Source organism: Chiloscyllium punctatum, chromosome 11 (assembly GCF_047496795.1).
Source record: "Chiloscyllium punctatum isolate Juve2018m chromosome 11, sChiPun1.3, whole genome shotgun sequence".
In the NCBI taxonomy this organism is placed as follows: domain Eukaryota; kingdom Metazoa; phylum Chordata; class Chondrichthyes; order Orectolobiformes; family Hemiscylliidae; genus Chiloscyllium; species Chiloscyllium punctatum.
This window is the reverse complement of record NC_092749.1, coordinates 69,312,035-69,329,154: the sequence shown is the minus strand read 5'-3', so window position 1 is coordinate 69,329,154 and position 17,120 is coordinate 69,312,035. Positions and strand designations below refer to the sequence as shown.

The window sequence follows — 17,120 nt, the reverse complement described above, 5'->3', positions numbered from 1 at the left end:
TCGTGCTCTCATGTTTTCTTTCTCTCTCGTGCTCTCTCTCTCGTGCACTCTCACTCTCTCGTGCTCTATCTTTCGTGCACTCTCACTCTCGTGCTCTCTCTCTCGTGTTTTCTCTCTCTCTCGTGCGTTCTCTCTCATGCCCTCTCTCTCGCTCTCTCGTGCGTTCTCTCTCTCGTGCATTCTCTCTCGTGTGCTCTCTCTCTAATGCTCTCGCTCTATTGTGCTCTCTCTCTCGTGCTCTCATGTTTTCTCTCTCTCTCGTGTTTTCTCTCTCTCTCTCTCTCGTGCTCTCTCTCGTGCTCTCTCTCTCTCGTGCACTCTCACTCTCTCTCGTGCTCTCTCACTCTCTCTCGTGCTCTCAGTCTCTCATGTTTTCTCTCTCTCTCGTGCCCTCTCTCTCGCTCTCTCTCTCTCGTGCACTCTCACTCTCTCTCGTGCTCTTTCTCTCTCATGCTCTTTCTCTCTCGTGCTCTCGTGTTTTCTCTCTCTCTCATGTTTTCTATCTCTCTCATGCTCTCTCTCTCTCGTGCACTCTCACTCTCTCTCGCGCTCTCTCGCTCGTGCTCTCTCTCTCTCTCTCTCGTGTTGTCTTTCTCTCTCGTGCTCTCTCTCTCTCTCTCTCTTGAGCTTCTCTCTCGTGTTTTCTTTCTCTCTCTCTCGTGTTCTCTCTCATGCTCTCTCTCTCGTGCTCTCTCTCTCATGCTCTCTCTCTCTCGTGCCCTCTCTCTCGTGCTCTCTCTCTTGTGCACTCTCACTCTCTCTCGTGCTCTCTCTCTCTCGTGTTTTCTCTCTCTCTCGTGCGCTCTCTCTCTCGTGCCCTCTCTCTCGCTCGCTCGTGCGTTCTCTCTCTCGTGCGCTCTCTCTCTCGTGCGCTCTCTCTATTGTGCTCTCTCTCTCGTGCCCTCTCTCTCTCATACCCTCTCTCTCGTGCTCTCTCTCTTCTCGTGCTCTCGTGTTTTCTCTCTCTCTCGTGTTTTCTTTCTCTCGTGCATTCTCACTCTCTCTCATGCTCTCTCTCTTTCTCTCGTGCTCGCTCTCTTGTGCTCTCTCTCTCGTGTTTTCTCTCTCTCTCATGCGCTCACTCTCCCGTGCCCTCTCTCTCGCTCTCTCGTGCTTTCTCTCTCTCGTGCTTTCTCTCTCTCGTGCGCTCTCTCTCTCGTGCTCTCTCTCTCTCGTGCTCTATCTCTCTCTCGTGCTCTCTCTCATGTTTTCTATCTCTCTCGCGCTCTCTCTCTCTCGCTCTCTCTCTGTCGTGCTCTCTCTCTCTCGCTTGCTCTCTCGTGTTTTCTTTCTCTCTCGTGCTCTCTCTCTTGTGCTCTCTCTCTCGTGTTTTCTTTCTCTCTCTCTCATGCTCTCTTTCGTGCTCTCTCTCTCGTGCTCTCTCTCTCTCTTGCGCCCTCTCTCTCTCGTACCCTCTCTCTCTCTCTCTAGTGCTCTCGTGTTTTCTCTCTCTCATGCTCTCTCTCTCGTGCACTCTTACTCTCTCTCGTGCTCTCTCTTGTGCTCTCTCTCTCGTGTTTTCTCTCTCTCTCGTGCGCTCTCTCTCTCGTGCCCTCTCTCTCGCTCTCTCTCTCTCGTGCACTCTCACTCTCTCTCGTGCTCTCTCTCTCTCTTGTGCTCTCTCTCTCTCTCGTGCTCTCTCTCTCTCTCTCTCTTGCTCTCTCTCTCTCTCGTGCTCTCGTGTTTTCTCTCTCTCTCATGTTTTCTATCTCTCTCACGCTCTCTCTCTCGTGCACTCTCTCTCTCTCTCGTGCTCTCTCTCTCTCTCTCTCTCGTGCTCTCTCTCTCTCGTGCCCTCGCTCTCTCTCGTGTTCTCTCTCTCTCGTGTTCTCTCTCTCTCTGTCATGCTCTCTCTCTTTCGTGTTTTCTCTCTCTCTCATGTTTTCTCTCTCTCTCTTGCTCTCTCTCTTTCTCTCGTGCTCTCTCTCTCGTGCTCTCTCTCTGTCGTGCTCTCTCTCATGCTCTCTCTCTCTCTCTCTCTCTCGTGCTCTCTCCCTCTTGTACTCTCTCTCTGTCTCTCTCATGCTCTCTCTCGTGCTCTCTCTCTCTATCGTGCTCTCTCTCTCTCTCTCTCTCGTGCTCTCTCTCTCTCGTGCACTCTCTCTCGTGCTCTCTCTCTCTCTCTCTCTCTTGTGCTCTCTCCCTCTCGTACTCTCTCTCTGTCTCTCTCATGCTCTCTCTCTCTCTCGTGCTCTCTCTCTCGTGCTCTCTCTCTCATGCTCTCTCTCTCTCGTGCTCTCTCTCTCTCTCTCGTGCTCTCTCTCTCTCTCGTGCTCTCTCTCTCTCGTGCTCTCTCTCTCTCTCTCTCTCTCGTGCTCTCTCTCTCTCTCTCGTGCTCTCTCTCTCTCTCCGGCTCACTCTCTCTATCGTGCTTTCTCATGCTCTCTCTCTCGTTCTCTCTCTCTCTCGTGTTTTCTCTCTCTCGCTCTCTCTCTCTCTCTCTCGTGTCCTCTCTCTCTCTCTCGTGTTTTCTCTCTCAGTCTCGTGCTCTCTCTCGTGCTCTCTCTCTCTCTCTCGTGCTCTCTCTCTCTCGTGTTTTCTCTGTCTCTCGTGCTCTCTGTCTCTCATGCTCTCTCTCTCTCTCATGTGCTCTTTCTCTTGTGCTCTCTCTCGTGCTCTCTCTCTCTGTCTCTCATACTCTCTCTCTCTCGTTCTCTCTCTCTCTCTCGTGCACTCTCTCTCTCTCTCTCTCTCGCTCTCTTGTACTCTCTCTCTCTCTCTCCCCCCTCTCTCTTTCTGTCCCCACCTTCCTCTCTCTCCCCCCTTCTTTCTCGCTCTTTCGCTTTCTCTCTCTCTCTTTCTCTTTTTCATTATCTCTCATGCTCTCTTTTGTTCTCTCTCTCTTTCATTCTCTTGCACTCTCTCTCTCACTTTCGTGTTCTCACTCTCTTTCATATTCTCACTCTCTCGTTCGTTCTCTCTCTCTCTCTCGAGTTCGTTCTCTCCTTGTGTTCTCTCAATTTCTTTCTCTCTCTCTCTCATGTTCTCTCTCTCTCTCTCTCTTTCGTCCTCTCGCGCTCTCTCGTGTTTGTTCTCTTCTGTCTCTCGTGTTCTCTCTCTGTCTCTCTCTCTCTCTCTCCACCCCCTACCCCCCTCTCTCTCTCTCCCCCTCTCCCCCCCCTTTCCTCTCTCTCTCTCCCCCACTTCCTCTCTGTCCCCACCTTTCTCTCTCTCTCTCCCCACCTTCCTCTCTCCCCCCTTCTTTCTTGCTCTTTCGCTTTCTCCCTCTCTCTCTCTTTCATTTTCTCTCATTCTCTCTTTTGTTCTCTCTCTCTTTCGTTCTCTCGCGCTCTCTCTCTTTTGTGTTCTCACTCTCTTTCGTATTCTCACTCTCCCTCTCTCTCGTTCGTTCTCTCTCTCTCGAGTTCGTTCTCTCTTTCTTGTGTTCTCTCACTTTCTTTCTCTCGTGTTCTCTCTCTCATGTTCTCTCTCTCTCTCTTTCGTTCTCTCGTGCACTCTCTCTCGTGTGCGTTCTCTTCTTTCTCTCATGTTTTCTCCCTCGCTCGTGTTCGTTCTCTCTCTCTCGTATTCTCTCTCCCTCACTCGTTCTCTCTCTCTTTCGTGTTCTCTCACTCTCTCTCACTCGTGTTCTCTCTCTCGTATTGTCTCTCTCTTGTGTTCTTTGTCTCTCGTGTCCTCTCTCTCGTGTTCGTTCCCTCTCTCTCTCTCTCGAGTTCATTCTCTCTTTCTCGTGTTTTCTCACTTTCTCGTTCTCTCTCATGTTCTCTCTCTTTCGTTCTCTCGCGCTCTCTCTTTTGTGTTCTCTCTCGTGTTCGTTCTCTTCTTTCGTGATCTCTCTTGTTCGCTGTCTCCCAAGTTCTCTCTCTCTCGTGTTCTTTTTTCTCTCTCTCTCCTGTTCTCTCTCGTGTTCTCTTGTGTTCTCTCTCTCTCTCGTGTTCTTTCTTTCTTTCTCTCTCTCTCTATCCCCCCCTCTCTCTCTCTCTCCCTCTCTCTCCCCACTTCTTGCTCACTCTTTCGCTTTCTCTCTCGTTCTCTCTCTCTTTTGTTCTCTCGCGCTCTCTCTCACTTTCATGTTTCTTTCGTATTCTCACTCTCTCATGTTCGTTCTCTCTCTCTCTCGTGTTCGTTCTCTCTCTCTCTCTCTCTCTCTCTCTCGAGTTTGTTCTCTCTTTCTTGTGTTCTCTCACTTTCTCTCTCTCTCTTTTGTGTTCGTTCTCTTTCTCGTGTTCGTTCTCTCTCTCACGGGTTCTCTCTCTCTCGTGTTCTCTCTCACTCGTTCTCTCTCTCTCTCTCTCTCGTGCTCTCTCATGCTTTTTGTCTCGTGCTCTCTCCCTCTTGTGCTCTCTCTCTCTCTCGTGCTCTCTCTCTCTCGTGCTCTCTCTCTCGTGTTTTCTCTCTCTCGTGCTCTCTCTCTCTCCCATCCTCTCTCTCGCTGTCTCGTGCTCTCTCTCTCTCTCTCTCGCTCTCTCTCTCTCCCCCCTTCCCCTCCCTCTGTCTCTTCCCCCTTTCCCCCTCTCTCTCCCTTTCCCCCTCTCTCTCTTTCCCCCTTTCTCTCTCTCTCTCTTTCTTTCTTTCTTTTTCTCTCTCTCTCTCTTCCCCCTTCCACTCTCTCTCTCCCCCTTCCTCTCTCTCTCTCCCCCTTCCTCTCTCTCCCCACCTTTCTCTCTCCCCACGTTTCTTTCTCTCTCTCTCTCTCTCTCTCCCCACCTTCCTCTGTCTACCCCCTTTCTCGCTTTCGCTTTCTCTCTCTCTCTCTCTCTTTCATTAACTCTCGTTCTCTCTTTTGTTCTCTCTCTTTCGTTCTCTTGCGCGCTCTCTCTCTCTTTTGTGTTCTCACTCTTTCGTATTCTCTCTCTCTCTCTCTCTCGAGTTCGTTCTCCCTCTCTCTCTCGAGTTCGTTCTCTCTTTCTTGTGTTCTCTCATTTTCTCTCTCTCTCGTGTTCCCTCTCTTTCGTTCTCTCGCGCTCCCTCATGTTCGTTCTCTTCTTTCGTTCATGTTCTCTCTCTCTCTCTCTCTCTCTCGTGTTCGTTCTCTCTCTCTCTCCCTCATGCTCTCTGTCTCTATTGTGTTCTCTCTCTCCCTCGTGTCCTCTCTCGCTCTCTCGTGCTCTTTCTCGCTCATGTTTTCTCTCTCTCTCTCTCCCCCCCTCTCTCTCCCTTCCCCTCTGTCTCTCTCACCCTTCCTCTCTCTCTCTCTCTGTCTCTCTCTTCACCCCTTCCTCTCTCTCTCTCTTCCCCTTCCTCTCGCTCTCTCTCCCCCTTCCTCTCTCTCTCCCCACCTTTCTGTCTCTCTCTCTCTCTTTTTATCTCACTCTCCCTCTCTCTCTCTCTCTCTCTCAAGTTCATTCTCTCTTTCTCGTGTTTTCACACTTTCTCTCTCTTTCGTGTTCTCTCTCATGTTCTCTCTCTTTCATTCTCTCTCTCTCCCTCTCTTTTATGTTCTCTCTCTCCCTTGTGTTCGTTCTCTTCTTTCGTGTTCTCTCTCGTTCGCTCTCTCTCTCTCGTGCTCGCTCTCTCTCTTGTGCTCCCTTCTCGTGCTCTCTCTCGCTCGTGCTCTCTCTCACTTGTGCTCTCTCTTTCTCTCGTACTCTCTCTCTCGTGCGCTCTCTCTCTCGTGCTCTCTCTCTCGTGCTCTCTCTCTCTCTCTCGCTCTCTCTCTCATGCTCTCTCCCTCTCTCTCTCCCTCGCTCCCCCCCTTCCTCTCTCTCTCTCTCTGTCTCTCTCTTCACCCCTTCCTCTCTCTCTCTCTTCCCCTTCCTCTCGCTCTCTCTCCCCCTTCCTCTCTCTCTCCCCACCTTCCTCGCTCTCCCCTTCTTTCTCGCTTTTGCTTTCTCCCTCTCTCTCTCTTTCATTTTCTCTCATTCTCTCTTTTGTTCTCTCTCTCTTTCGTTCTCTCGCGCTCTCTCTCTCTTTCGTGTTCTCTCTCTCTTTCGTATTCTCACTCTCCCTCTCTCTCGTTCATTCTCTCTCTCGTGTTCGTTCTCCTCTTTCTCTCATGTTCTCTCCCTCGCTCGTGTTCATTCTCTCTCTCTCGTGTTCGCTCTCCCTCACTTGTTCTCTCTCTCGTATTCTCTCTCTCTCTCGTATTCTCCCTCTCTCGTGTTCTTTGTCTCTCGTGTTCTTTCTCTGTCTCTCGTGTTCTCTCTCTCGTGTTCGTTCTCTCTCGAGTTCATTCTCTCTTTCTCGTGTTTTCTCACTTTCTCTCTCGTGTTCTCTCTCTTTTGTTCTCTCGCGCTCTCTCTCTTTTGTGTTCTCTCTCGTGTTCGTTCTCTTCTTTCGTGTTCTCTCTCGTTCGCTCTCTCCCAAGTTCTCTCTCTCTCATGTTCTTTTTTTCTCTCACTCTCCTGTTCTCTCTCGTGTTCTCTTGTGTTTTCTCTCTCTCTCTTGTGTTCTCTCTCTCGTGTTCTCTCTCTCATGTTCTTTCTTTCTTTCTCTCTCTCTCTATCCCCCCTCTCTCTCTCTCCCTCCCTCTCTCTCCCCACCTTTCTTTCTCTCTCACTCTCTCCCCACCTTCCTCTCTCTGCCCACTTCTCTCGCGCTCTCTCTCTCTCTCTCTCTCTTTCATGTTCTCTCTTTCATATTCTCACTCTCTCTTGTGTTCGTTCTCTCTCTCGAGTTCTTTCTCTCTTTCTTGTGTTCTATCACTTTCTGTCTCTCTCTTTCGTGTTCTCTCGCGCTCTCTCTGTTCGTTCTCTTTCTCGTGTTCGTTCTCTCTCTCGTGTTCTCTCTCTCTCGTGTTCTCTCTCACTCGTTCTCTCTCATGCTGTCTTGTGCTCTCTATCTCGTGCACTCTCTCTCTCGTGCGCTCGCTCTCTCTCTCGTGCTCTCTCTCTTTCTCTCTCATGCTCTCTCTCTCTCGTGCTCTCTCCCTCTTGTGCTCTCTCTCTCGTGTTTTCTCTCTCTCTCTCTCTTGCTCTCTCTCTCTCTCGTGCTCTCTCTCTCGTGTTTTCTCTCTCTCATGCTCTCTCTCTCTCTCACGCTCTCTATCTCTCTCCCCCTTCCCCTCCCTCTGTCTCTTCCCCCTTTCCTCCTCTCTCTCTCTCCCCTTACCCCCCTCTCTCTTTCCCCCTTCCTCTCTCTCTCTCCCCACCTTCCACTCTCTACCCGCTTTCTTGCTCTTTCGCTTTTTCTCTCTCTCTCTTTTTAATTAACTCTCGTTCTCTCTTTTGTTCTCTCTCTTTCGTTCTCTTGCGCGCTCTCTCTTTTGTGTTCTCACTCTTTCGTATTCTCACTCTCTCTCTCTCGTTCGTTCTCTCTCTCTCGAGTTCATTCTTTCTCGTGTTTTCACACTTTCTCTCTCTTTCATGTTCTCTCTCATGTTCTCTCTCTCTCTTTCATTCTCTCTCTCACCCTCTCTTTTATGTTCTCTCACTCCCTTGTGTTCGTTCTCTTCTTTCGTGTTCTCTCTCGTTCGCTCTCTCTCTCTCGTGCTCGCTCTCTCTCTCGTGCTCCCTTCTCGTGCTCTCTCTCGCTCGTGCTCTCTCTCACTTGTGCTCTCTCTTTCTCTCGTACTCTCTCTCTCTCGTGCGCTCTCTCTCTCGTGCTCTCTCTCTCGTGCTCTCTCTCTCTCTCTCTCTCTCTCTCATGCTCTCTCCCTCTCTCTCTCCCTCGCTCCCCCCCTTCCTCTCTCTCTCTCTCCCCACCTTCCTCGCTCTCCCCTTCTTTCTCGCTTTTGCTTTCTCCCTCTCTCTCTCTTTCATTTTCTCTCATTCTCTCTTTTGTTCTCTCTCTCTTTCGTTCTCTCGCGCTCTCTCTCTCTTTCGTGTTCTCTCTCTCTTTCGTATTCTCACTCTCCCTCTCTCTCGTTCATTCTCTCTCGTGTTCGTTCTCCTCTTTCTCTCATGTTCTCTCCCTCGCTCGTGTTCATTCTCTCTCTCTCGTGTTCGCTCTCCCTCACTTGTTCTCTCTCTCGTATTCTCTCTCTCTCTCTCGTATTCTCCCTCTCTCGTGTTTTTTGTCTCTCGTGTTCTTTCTCTGTCTCTCGTGTTCTCTCTCTCGTGTTCGTTCTCTCTCGAGTTCATTCTCTCTTTCTCGTGTTTTCTCACTTTCTCTCTCGTGTTCTCTCTCTTTCGTTCTCTCGCGCTCTCTCTCTTTTGTGTTCTCTCTCGTGTTCGTTCTCTTCTTTCGTGTTCTCTCTCGTTCGCTCTCTCCCAAGTTCTCTCTCTCTCATGTTCTTTTTTTCTCTCACTCTCCTGTTCTCTCTCGTGTTCTCTTGTGTTTTCTCTCTCTCTCTTGTGTTCTCTCTCTCGTGTTCTCTCTCTCATGTTCTTTCTTTCTTTCTCTCTCTCTCTCTCTATCCCCCCTCTCTCTCTCTCCCTCCCTCTCTCTCCCCACCTTTCTTTCTCTCTCACTCTCTCCCCACCTTCCTCTCTCTGCCCACTTCTCTCGCGCTCTCTCTCTCTCTCTCTCTTTCATGTTCTCTCTTTCGTATTCTCACTCTCTCTTGTGTTCGTTCTCTCTCTCGAGTTCTTTCTCTCTTTCTTGTGTTCTATCACTTTCTGTCTCTCTCTTTCGTGTTCTCTCGCGCTCTCTCTGTTCGTTCTCTTTCTCGTGTTCGTTCTCTCTCTCGTGTTCTCTCTCTCTCGTGTTCTCTCTCACTCGTTCTCTCTCATGCTGTCTTGTGCTCTCTATCTCGTGCGCTCTCTCTCTCGTGCGCTCGCTCTCTCTCTCGTGCTCTCTCTCTTTCTCTCTCATGCTCTCTCTCTCTCGTGCTCTCTCCCTCTTGTGCTCTCTCTCTCGTGTTTTCTCTCTCTCTCTCTCTTGCTCTCTCTCTCTCGTGCTCTCTCTCTCGTGTTTTCTCTCTCTCATGCTCTCTCTCTCTCTCACGCTCTCTATCTCTCTCCCCCTTCCCCTCCCTCTGTCTCTTCCCCCTTTCCTCCTCTCTCTCTCTCCCCTTACCCCCCTCTCTCTTTCCCCCTTCCTCTCTCTCTCTCCCCACCTTCCACTCTCTACCCGCTTTCTTGCTCTTTCGCTTTTTCTCTCTCTCTCTTTTTCATTAACTCTCGTTCTCTCTTTTGTTCTCTCTCTTTCGTTCTCTTGCGCGCTCTCTCTTTTGTGTTCTCACTCTTTCGTATTCTCACTCTCTCTCTCTCGTTCGTTCTCTCTCTCTCGAGTTCATTCTTTCTCGTGTTTTCACACTTGCTCTCTCTTTCATGTTCTCTCTCATGTTCTCTCTCTCTCTTTCATTCTCTCTCTCTCTCCCTCTCTTTTATGTTCTCTCACTCCCTTGTGTTCGTTCTCTTCTTTCGTGTTCTCTCTCGTTCGCTCTCTCTCTCTCGTGCTCGCTCTCTCTCTCGTGCTCCCTTCTCGTGCTCTCTCTTGCTCGTGCTCTCTCTCACTTGTGCTCTCTCTTTCTCTCGTACTCTCTCTCTCTCGTGCGCTCTCTCTCTCGTGCTCTCTCTCTCGTGCTCTCTCTCTCTCTCTCTCTCTCTCTCATGCTCTCTCCCTCTCTCTCTCCCTCGCTCCCCCCCTTCCTCTCTCTCTCTCTCCCCACCTTCCTCGCTCTCCCCTTCTTTCTCGCTTTTGCTTTCTCCCTCTCTCTCTCTTTCATTTTCTCTCATTCTCTCTTTTGTTCTCTCTCTCTTTCGTTCTCTCGCGCTCTCTCTCTCTTTCGTGTTCTCTCTCTCTTTCGTATTCTCACTCTCCCTCTCTCTCGTTCATTCTCTCTCGTGTTCGTTCTCCTCTTTCTCTCATGTTCTCTCCCTCGCTCGTGTTCATTCTCTCTCTCTCGTGTTCGCTCTCCCTCACTTGTTCTCTCTCTCGTATTCTCTCTCTCTCTCTCGTATTCTCCCTCTCTCGTGTTTTTTGTCTCTCGTGTTCTTTCTCTGTCTCTCGTGTTCTCTCTCTCGTGTTCGTTCTCTCTCGAGTTCATTCTCTCTTTCTCGTGTTTTCTCACTTTCTCTCTCGTGTTCTCTCTCTTTCGTTCTCTCGCGCTCTCTCTCTTTTGTGTTCTCTCTCGTGTTCGTTCTCTTCTTTCGTGTTCTCTCTCGTTCGCTCTCTCCCAAGTTCTCTCTCTCTCATGTTCTTTTTTTCTCTCACTCTCCTGTTCTCTCTCGTGTTCTCTTGTGTTTTCTCTCTCTCTCTTGTGTTCTCTCTCTCGTGTTCTCTCTCTCATGTTCTTTCTTTCTTTCTCTCTCTCTCTCTCTATCCCCCCTCTCTCTCTCTCCCTCCCTCTCTCTCCCCACCTTTCTTTCTCTCTCACTCTCTCCCCACCTTCCTCTCTCTGCCCACTTCTCTCGCGCTCTCTCTCTCTCTCTCTCTTTCATGTTCTCTCTTTCGTATTCTCACTCTCTCTTGTGTTCGTTCTCTCTCTCGAGTTCTTTCTCTCTTTCTTGTGTTCTATCACTTTCTGTCTCTCTCTTTCGTGTTCTCTCGCGCTCTCTCTGTTCGTTCTCTTTCTCGTGTTCGTTCTCTCTCTCGTGTTCTCTCTCTCTCGTGTTCTCTCTCACTCGTTCTCTCTCATGCTGTCTTGTGCTCTCTATCTCGTGCGCTCTCTCTCTCGTGCGCTCGCTCTCTCTCTCGTGCTCTCTCTCTTTCTCTCTCATGCTCTCTCTCTCTCGTGCTCTCTCCCTCTTGTGCTCTCTCTCTCGTGTTTTCTCTCTCTCTCTCTCTTGCTCTCTCTCTCTCTCGTGCTCTCTCTCTCGTGTTTTCTCTCTCTCATGCTCTCTCTCTCTCTCACGCTCTCTATCTCTCTCCCCCTTCCCCTCCCTCTGTCTCTTCCCCCTTTCCTCCTCTCTCTCTCTCCCCTTACCCCCCTCTCTCTTTCCCCCTTCCTCTCTCTCTCTCCCCACCTTCCACTCTCTACCCGCTTTCTTGCTCTTTCGCTTTTTCTCTCTCTCTCTTTTTCATTAACTCTCGTTCTCTCTTTTGTTCTCTCTCTTTCGTTCTCTTGCGCGCTCTCTCTTTTGTGTTCTCACTCTTTCGTATTCTCACTCTCTCTCTCTCGTTCGTTCTCTCTCTCTCGAGTTCATTCTTTCTCGTGTTTTCACACTTTCTCTCTCTTTCATGTTCTCTCTCATGTTCTCTCTCTCTCTTTCATTCTCTCTCTCTCTCCCTCTCTTTTATGTTCTCTCACTCCCTTGTGTTCGTTCTCTTCTTTCGTGTTCTCTCTCGTTCGCTCTCTCTCTCTCGTGCTCGCTCTCTCTCTCGTGCTCCCTTCTCGTGCTCTCTCTTGCTCGTGCTCTCTCTCACTTGTGCTCTCTCTTTCTCTCGTACTCTCTCTCTCTCGTGCGCTCTCTCTCTCGTGCGCTCTCTCGTGCGCTCTCTCTCGTGCTCTCTCTCTCGTGCTCTCTCCCTCTCTCTCTCTCGCTCTCTCTCTCTCATGCTCTCTCCCTCGCTCCCCCCTTACTCTCTCTCTCTCTCTCCCCACCTTCCTCGCTCTCCCCTTCTTTCTCGCTTTCGCTTTCTCCCTCTCTCTCTCTTTCATTTTCTCTCATTCTCTCTTTTGTTCTCTCTCTCTTTCGTTCTCTCGCGTTCTCTCTCTCTTTCGTGTTCTCACTCTCTTTCATATTCTCACTCTCCCTCTCTCTCGTTCATTCTCTCTCTCATGTTCGTTCTCCTCTTTCTCTCATGTTCTCTCCCTCGCTCGTGTTCATTCTCTCTCTCTCGTGTTCGCTCTCCCTCACTTGTTCTCTCTCTCGTATTCTCTCTCTCTCTCTCTCTCGTATTCACCCTCTCTCGTGTTCTTTGTCTCTCGTGTTCTTTCTCTGTCTCTCGTGTTCTCTCTCTCGTGTTCGTTCTCTCTCTCTCTCTCTCGGTTCATTCTCTCTTTCACGTGTTTTCTCACTTTCTCTCTCGTGTTCTCTCTCTTTCGTTCTCTCGCGCTCTCTCTCTCTTTTGTGTTCTCTCTCGTGTTCGTTCTCTTCTTTCGTGTTCTCTCTCGTTCGCTCTCTCCCAAGTTCTCTCTCTCTCGTGTTCTTTTTTTCTCTCACTCTCCTGTTCTCTCTCGTGTTCTCTTGTCTTTGCTCTCTCTCTCTTGTGTTCTCTCTCTCGTGTTCTCTCTCTCATGTTCTTTCTTACTTTCTCCCTCTCTCTCTCTATCCCCCCCCCTCTCTCCCCACCTTTCTTTCTCTCTCACTCTCTCCCCACCTTCCTCTCTGCCCACTTCTCTCGCGCTCTCTCTCTCTCTTTCATGTTCTCTCTTTCGTATTCTCACTCTCTCTCGTGTTCGTTCTCTCTCTCGAGTTCGTTCTCTCTTTCTTGTGTTCTCTCACTTTCTGTCTCTCTCTTTCGTGTTCTCTCGCGCTCTCTCTGTTCGTTCTCTTTCTCGTGTTCGTTCTCTCTCGTGTTCTCTCTCTCTCGTGTTCTCTCTCACTCATTCTCTCTCATGCTGTCTTGTGCTCTCTATCTCGTGCTCTCTCTCTCGTGCGCTCGCTCTCTCTCTCATGCTCTCTCTCTTTCTCTCTCATGCTCTCTCTCGTGCTCTCTTTCTCTCGGTGCTCTCTCCCTCTTGTGCTCTCTCTCTCGTGTTTTCTCTCTCTCTCTCTCCTCACGCTCTCTATCTCTCTCCCCCTTCCCCTCCCTCTGTCTCTTCCCCCTTTCCTCCTCTCTCTCTCTCCCCTTACCCCCCTCTCTCTTTCCCCCTTCCTCTCTCTCTCTCCCCACCTTCCACTCTCTACCCCCCTTTCTTGCTCTTTCGCTTTTTCTCTCTCTCTCTCTTTTTCATTAACTCTCGTTCTCTCTTTTGTTCTCTCTCTTTCGTTCTCTTGCGCGCTCTCTCTCTCTTTTGTGTTCTCACTCTTTCATATTCTCACTCTCTCTCTCTCGTTCGTTCTCTCTCTCTCGAGTTCATTCTCTCTTTCTTGTGTTCTCTCACTTTCTCTCTCTCGTGTTCCCTCTCTTTCATGTTCTCACTCTCTCTCGTGTTCTCTCTCTCGTGTTTTCTCTCTCTCTCTCTCACGTTTTCTCTCTCTCATGCTCTCTCTCTCGTACTCTCTCTTGTGCTCACTCTCTCTCTCTCGTGCTCTCTCTCTCGTGTTTTCTCTCTCTTGTGCTCTCTCTCTCGTGCTCTCTCTCTCGTGCTCTCTCTCGTGCTTTCTCTCTCTCGTGTTTTCTCTCTCTCACGTGTTTTCTCTCTCTCATGCTCTCTCTCGTACTCTCTCTTGTGCTCTCTCTCATGCTGTCATGCTCTCTCTCTCTCTCTCTGTCTCTCGTGCTCACTCTCTCGTGCTCTCCCTCTCTTTCGTGCTCTCTCGTGTTTTCCTCTCTCTCGTGCTCTCTCTCTCCTGCTCTCTCTCGTGTTTTCTCTCTCTCTCTCTCCCATGCTCGCTCTCGCTCTCTCGTGCTCTCTCTCTCTATTGCTCTCTCTCTCTCTCTCTCTCCCCTTCCCCTCCCCTGTCTCTTCCCTCTTTCCCCTCTCTCTCTCTCCCCCATCCCACCCCTCTCCCCTTCCCCCCCTCTCTCCTTCCCCCCCTCTCTCCTTCCCCCCTCTCTCTTTCCCCCTTTCTCTCTCTCTTTCTTTCTTTCTTTCTTTCTTTCTTTCTCTCTCTCTCTCTCTCTCTTACCCCCTTCCTCTCTCTCTCTCTTCCCTTCCTCTCTCTCCCCACCTTTCTCTCTCTCTCTCTCCCCACCTTCCTCTCTCTCCCCCCCGTTTTTCTCGCTCTTTCGCTTTCTCTCTCTCTCTCTCTCTCTTTCATTAACTCTCGTTCTGTCTTTTGTTCTCTCTCTTTCATTCTCTTGCACTCTCTCTCTCTTTTGGGTTCTCACTCTTTCGTATTCTCACTCTCTCTCTCTCTCGTTCGTTCTCTCTCTCTCTCGAGTTCGTTCTCTCTCGAGTTCGTTCTCTCTTTCTTGTGTTCCCTCACTTTCTCTCTCTCTCTCATGTTCCCTCTCTTTCGTGTTCTCACTCTCTCCCTCTTTCGCTCTCTTGCGCTCCCTCGTGTTTGTTCTCTTCTGTCGCTCATGTTCTCTCTCTCTTGTGTTCGTTCTCTCTCTCTCTCGTGCTCTCTCTCTCTATCGTGTTCTCTCTCTCTCTATCGTGTTCTCTCTCTCTATCGTGTTCTCTCTCTCTCGTGCTCTCTCTCTCGTGTTCTCTCTCTCTCTCTCGTACTCTCTCTCTCGTGCTCTCTCTCCCGTGCTCTCTCTCTCTCTCGTGTTTTCTCTCTCTGCAATGCTCTCTCTCGTGTTTTCTCTCTCTCTCTTGCTCTCTCTCTCTTGCTCTCTCTCTCTCACTCGTGTTCTCTCTCTCTCATGCTCTCTCTCTTTCTCTCGTGCTCTCTCTCTCTCGTGCTCTCTCTCTCGTGCTCTCTCCCTCTCATACTCTCTCTCTCTCGTGCTCATGCTCACTCTCTCTTGCTCTCTCTCTCGTGCTCTCTCTCTCCCGTACTCTCTGTCTTGTGCTCTCTCTCTCAATCGTGCTCTCTCTCACTCTCATACTCTCTCTCTCTCGTGCTCATGCTCATTCTCTCTTGCTCTCTCTCTCTTTCATACTCTCTCTCGTGCTCTCTCTCTCTTGTGCTCTCTCTCTCGTGCTCTCTCTCTCGTGCTCTCTCTCTCTCGTGCGCTCTCTCTCTCTCTCGTGCGCTCTCTCTCTCGTCCTCTCTCTCTCTTATGCTCTCTCTTTCTCGTGCTCTCTCTTTCTCGTGCTCTCTCTTTCTCGTGCTCTCTCTCTCTCGTGCTCTCTCTCTCTCTCTCGTGCTCTCTGTCTCTCGTGCGCTCTCTCTCTCGTGCGCTCTCTCTCTCGTCCTCTCTCTCTCTCGTGCTCTCTCTCTCTCTCGTGCTCTCTCTCTCTCTCGTGCTCTCTCTCTCTCTCTCGTGCTCTCTCTCTCTCTCGTGCTCTCTCTCTCTCTCGTGCTCTCTCTCTCTCTCGTCCTCTCTCTCTCTCGTCCTCTCTCTCTCTCTCTCTCGTGCTCTCTCTCTCTCGTGTTTTCTCTCTCATGTTTTTTCTCTCTCGTGCACTCTCTCTCTCACGCTCGCTCTCTCTCTATCGTGCTCTCTCGTGCTCTCTCTCTCTCATGCTCTCTCTCATGTTTTTTCTCTCTCGTGCACTCTCTCTCTCAGACTCGCTCGCTCTCTATCGTGCTCTATCTCTCTCGTGCTCTCTTCCTCTTGTGCTCTCTCTCTCTCTCGTGCTCTCTCTCTCGTGTTTTCTCTCTCTCGTGCTCTCTCTCTCTCCCATCCTCTCTCTCGCTCTCTCGTGCTCTCTCTCTCTCTCGCTCTCTCTCTCTCCCCCCTTCCCCTCCCTCTGTCTCTTCCCCCTTTCCCCCTCTCTCTCCCTTTCCCCCTCTCTCTCTTTCCCCCTTTCTCTCTCTCTCTTTCTTTCTTTCTTTCTTTTTCTCTCTCTCTCTCTCCCCCTTCCTCTCTCTCTCTCCCCCTTCCTCTCTCTCCCTCCCCCTTCCTCTCTCTCCCCACCTTTCTCTCTCTCTCCCCACGTTTCTTTCTCTCTCTCTCTCTATCTCCCCACCTTCCTCTCTCTACCCCCTTTCTCGCTTTCGCTTTCTCTCTCTCTCTTTCATTAACTCTCGTTCTCTCTTTTGTTCTCTCTTTCGTTCTCTTGCGCGCTCTCTCTCTCTTTTGTGTTCTCACTCTTTCGTATTCTCACTCTCTCTCTCTCTCGTTCGTTCTCTCTCTCTCTCTCGAGTTCATTCTCTCTTTCTTGTGTTCTCTCATTTTCTCTCTCTCTCATGTTCCCTCTCTTTCGTGTTCTCACTCTCTCTTTCGTTCTCTCGCGCTCCCTCATGTTCGTTCTCTTCTTTCGCTCATGTTCTCTCTCTCTCTCGTGTTCATTCTCTCTCTCTCTCTCTCATGCTCTCTGTCTCTATTGTGTTCTCTCTCTCCCTCGTGTCCTCTCTCGCTCTCTCGTGCTCTTTCTCGCTCATGTTTTCTCTCTCTCTCTCCCCCTCTCTCTCTCCCTTCCCCTCTGTCTCTCTCCCCTTTCTTCTCTCTCTCGCTCTGTCTCTCTCTTCACCCCTTCCTCTCTCTCTCTCTTCCCCTTCCTCTCGCTCTCTCTCCCCCTTCCTCTCTCTCTCTCCCCACCTTTCTCTCTCTCTCTCTCTCCCCACCTTTCTTTCTCTCTCTCTCTCTTTTTATCTCACTCTCCCTCTCTCTCTCTCTCTCGAGTTCATTCTCTCTTTCTCGTGTTTTCACACTTTCTCTCTCTTTCGTGTTCTCTCTCATGTTCTCTCTCTCTTTCATTCTCTCTCTCTCCCTCTCTTTTATGTTCTCTCTCTCCCTTGTGTTCGTTCTCTTCTTTCGTGTTCTCTCTCGTTCGCTCTCTCTCTCTCGTGCTCGCTCTCTCTCTCGTGCTCCCTTCTCGTGCTCTCTCTCGCTCCTGCTCTCTCTCACTTGTGCTCTCTCTTTCTCTCGTACTCTCTCTCTCTCGTGCGCTCTCTCTCGTGCGCTCTCTCTCGTGCGCTCTCTCTCTCGTGCTCTCTCTCTCATGCTCTCTCTCTCTCTCTCTCTCGCTCTCTCTCATGCTCTCTCCCTCTCTCTCTCCCTCGCTCCCCCCCTTCCTCTCTCTCTCTCTCTCCCCCCTTCTTCTCGCTTTCGCTTTCTCCCTCTCTCTTTCATTTTCTCTCATTCTCTCTTTTGTTCTCTCTCTCTTTCATTCTCTCGCGTTCTCTCTCTTTCGTGTTCTCACTCTCTTTCGTATTCTCACTCTCCCTCTCTCTCGTTCATTCTCTCTCTCGTGTTCGTTCTCCTCTTTCTCTCATGTTCTCTCCCTCGCTCGTGTTCCATTCTCTCTTTCTCGTGTTCGCTCTCCCTCACTTGTTCTCTCTCTCGTATTCTCTCTCTCTCTCTCTCGTATTCACCCTCTCTCGTGTTCTTTGTCTCTCGTGTTCTTTCTCTATCTCTCGTGTTCTCTCTCTCGTGTTCGTTCTCTCTCTCTCGGTTCATTCTCTCTTTCACGTGTTTTCTCACTTTCTCTCTCGTGTACTCTCTCTTTCTTTCTCTCGCGCTCTCTCTCTTTTGTGTTCTCTCTCGTGTTCGTTCTCTTCTTTCGTGTTCTCTCTCGTTCGCTCTCTCCCAAGTTCTCTCTCTCTCATGTTCTTTTTTTCTCTCACTCTCCTGTTCTCTCTTGTGTTCTCTTGTGTTTTCTCTCTCTCTCTTGTGTTCTCTCTCTCTTGTGTTCTCTCTCTCTTGTGTTCTCTCTTTCGTGTTCTCTCTCTCATGTTCTTTCTTTCTTTCTCTTCTCTCTCTCTCTATCCCCCCTCTCTCTCTCT

At 50.0% G+C, this 17,120-nt stretch overlaps 1 protein-coding gene across 4 annotated transcripts in view; it reads right to left on the bottom strand.

Moving 5' to 3' along the window:
• sanbr (SANT and BTB domain regulator of CSR) overlaps positions 1–17,120 on the bottom strand; it is an 808,920-nt gene that overhangs the window by 577,242 nt on the left and 214,558 nt on the right. The window lies entirely within an intron of this gene.